Consider the following 4,041-nt stretch of genomic DNA (forward strand, 5'->3'; position numbering starts at 1 on the left):
TCAATTTGTTTAACATCCAAAGACTTGAGTTATTCTAATTATAATTTAAAATTGTTATAGTGTCCATTGCATCGTAAATTTTTAAGATAACATATCCTGCATTTATATAAACGTGTTACAGTTTAAAATTTATATCTTAAAGAATCGAATTCTATTCGTGTAGCCAATAGCTTTGTTACTTTCCTTTCAATAGATACCATATATTGTTAGAATATTGTAATATCAAAATCATACATACACTATATTTATTTAGTAATATATAATTACGTTATTTTTCATTTATTTTAAATAACATGTCTATTTATATTAATAAAAGCATAAGCATGTAAAGTATTATATATATATTTCTGGGTTGTAGTACAAATAGTCATTAATTAATTTATTTATTTTATTATTTATTTATTCATTTACTAATTTATTTATTTATCATTTATTTTATTTTATTATTTATTTATTTATTTATTCATTTATTTATAGTAAGTTATTTATTTGTATTTGGTGGTTGTGTGGCTACAATTCCCTCGCGGACTATTAGAGACGACGACCGACAAAGAAATGACCCGTTAGCATATCAGATTAATTGGACGAAATCTTCAGTCGAGGTAAGGGGTGAGATGAGGTTCGATTTTATGAGTATAAAATAACGTGAGATGAACGAGAATGCTGAAATTTCCAGATGTTCATTCGGGGCTTACTACATACAGTTGAGCCCTATTGAGTTATAATAATTAATTAATAAAATGTGAATGGTAATAGTGAGGACTAAAATATAATTTAGCAACCTATAGAATTGCCGTGAATTTATTTATATCAAGATTGCATGCCGTCTGATTTTATGAATACTATGTTGATTGTTACTGTGTGAATGAGATGTACTGGAGTGTTCTTGCTACTTGAATGAAATTGTGATATTACTTGAATGTGCAAGTTGTTTGATCTTTTATTTTGTTATTGATAAGACTGGATGATGCATTGTGAGTAGTGCAAACCAAAATATGGGATTTTATTGTGATTGACTGATATACATATATAATGATGAATGTGGTGAAGTCAAACTGAAATTTATTGGGTTGTGATTTTGGAGTTAGACCTATTTTGTCATCATATAGGGAGGGTTTGACAAACCTAGTGATTCAGGGAAGTACAACTGAATGAGCCTGATCGTGGAGGGCTATAGTCGAACTGTAAGGTAAGACTGAAAGACCTTGGGGTACCTCTAGTGGGGAATTCCTAAGTGGATTAGTGTGGGTTATTCCCTAAGGCAGGGAGCTACCGTGCAACACAAGAGTACCCCGACTATCGTGTATATGTGTCTCGGGTTGAGTTGAGGGGATCTATGAGGACTTGACCATTCATGAATTGTCCGTCCGCTCTTGTAGTGGCATAGTATCAAGCCTCCTAGCCAAGTACTTCAGAGTAGAATGGTACCAAATGATGAAGTATAGAGTATAGGACATGCATAGCATTTCATCCTTGTGATTGTCTTATTGTGAATGAATTTGATGAATCGTTGATATTATACACTTGACTGCTTTTGATATATTGTTACATAATTTCGATACTCACCCCTCGTTGTTTGTGTTTGGCGTTTGCGACGGACGCATACGAGTTGTAAGTTGAAGGTAATGACTAGTACCATCAGAGAGGTGGAAGCCATCATGTCTTGGAGACTCTTATTATATGCATTGTGTTGATGTTATTTTGAGAATTTTTATTTTGGGTATTCCCGCTCTTATAGTGACATCGGGTTGGGACTACATTTGCACTTAATTTAAAACATAAGTGTGTGTACTTCAAAAAGGATTGTGTTTTCTGATATTGTGATTTTATGTTGTTAAGTGGATGGAACCTTTGAATTTATTTGACGTGTTTAGGATTATGTGATACTCTTTATCTTAATAATAAATAAATATGTTTGGAAGTTTTTATATTTAGTTATTTGAAGTTCGCAGTTTTAAAAATATAAAAAAATTAAATTTGTTTTATTTGGGGATTAGGGTGTCACAGTACGAAAATTTCCCGAAACGTCCACATGAAATTGAGGACCAGGAGACCCTTATAGCATTCTTCTCCAAAATTTATAATTGTGTTTCGGGTTCCACATCAGATTTTAAACACTAGTTATCATCTAGTCCGAAAATAAGGATTTCATTCCATTTTTGTTGGGTGGTACAAAAATCGTCAGAAAAGTCAAGATGATATCGAGGACTGGGAGAACCATATAGCTTCTCCTAAATTTATAATTGTGTTTCAGGTTCCACGTCAGATTTCAAACACTAGCCATCCATTTGTCTGAAAATATGAATTTCAGTCCATTTTTGTCGTGTGGTACGAAAATCGCTTGAAAACTCCAGATGAAATCAAAGATCTGGAGACCTTTATAGCATTATTCTCCTAAATTTATAATTGTGTTTCAGGTTATGCGTCAAAACTCAAACACTAGCCATTTTCTAGTTCGAAAATACATATTTCGGTCCCTTTTTGTTGGGTGGTACGAAAATCGATCAAAAAGCCCAGATAAAATCAAGGATCGAGAGACCATTATAGCATTCTTCTACTAAATTGATAAATGTGTTCTGGGTTCTGCGTTAGATTTCAAACACTACCTATCGTCTGGGCCCAAGATACATATTTCAGTCCATTTTTGTCTGGTGGTACGAAAATCACATGAAAAGTCCAAATAAAATCGACGACCGGGAGACCCTTATTGTATTCTTCTACTAATTTTATAACATTGTCTCGGGTTCCACATCATATTTTAAACACTAACCATCGTGTGGTCCAAAAATACGAATTTCAGTCCATTTTTGTCGGATAATACGAAAATCTCCCAAAAAGTTCAGATTATATCGAGGACTAGGAGACCCTTATAGAAATATTTTCTTCACTTTAAAATTGTGTTTCAGGTTTCGCGTTAGATTACAAACACTAGCTATCATTTGCTCCGAAAATACGGATTTCGGTCAATTTTTGTCGTGTGGTACAAAAATCGCCTAAAAGGTCCATATGAAATCAAAGACCTGGAGACCCTTATAGTATTTTTTCTCTTAAATTTATAACTTATTTTCGAGTTTCCCGTCAGATTTCAAACACTAGCCAGCGTCTGGTCCAAAAATAAGGATTTCAGTCCATTTATGTCTTGTGGTACGAAAATCGGCCAAGTCTAGATGATGAAATTGAAACTTGGAGACCCTTATAGCATTCTTCTCCTAAATTTATTACTGTGATTTGGGTTCCGTGTCAGTTTTCAAATACTAGCCACCATTTGGTCCGAAAATACGTATTTTGGTTCGTTTTTGTCGGTTGGTATGAAAATCGCCCGAAAAGTCCAGTTGAAATTGAGGACAGGGAGACCCTTTTAGCATTCTTCTCCTAAATTTATAACTTTGATTCTGGTTTCGCGTCCGATTTCAAACACTAGCCATCGTGTAGTCTGAAAATATGGATTTTGGTCTGTTTTTGTCGGGTGGTTGGAAAGTCACCCGAAACGTCTAGATGAAATCGAGGACCGAGAGACCCATATAGCATTGTTCTCCTAACTTTATCATTGTGTTTCGGGTTTCAGGTTCCTTGTCTGATTGCAAATACTAGTCTTTGTCTAGATCCGTGTCAGATTTCAAATACTAGCGATCGTGTGGTCCGAAAATACGCATTTTGATTCATTTTTGTCAAGTGGTACAAAAATCTCCTGAAAAGTTCAGATGAAACACTAGCCATTGTTTGGCCGGAAAATATGGATTTCAGTTTATTTTTGTCAGGTGGAACAAAAATCACCCAAACTGTTTAGATGAAATTGAGGACCGGGAAACCCTTAAAGCATTATTCTCCTAAATTTATAACTGTTGTTTCTAGTTCATGATTAGATTTCAAACACTAGCCATTGTCTTGTCTGAAAATACGGATTTCGGTCCATTTTTGTTAGATGGTACGAAAATCGCATGAAAAGTCCAAATGAAATCGAGGACCTAGAGACTCTTGAAGAATTTCTCTCCTAGATTTATAACTGCGGTTCGGGTTCCACGTTAAATTTCCAACACCAGC

Source organism: Cicer arietinum, chromosome 5, assembly GCF_000331145.2.
Source record: "Cicer arietinum cultivar CDC Frontier isolate Library 1 chromosome 5, Cicar.CDCFrontier_v2.0, whole genome shotgun sequence".
NCBI lineage: Eukaryota > Viridiplantae > Streptophyta > Magnoliopsida > Fabales > Fabaceae > Cicer > Cicer arietinum.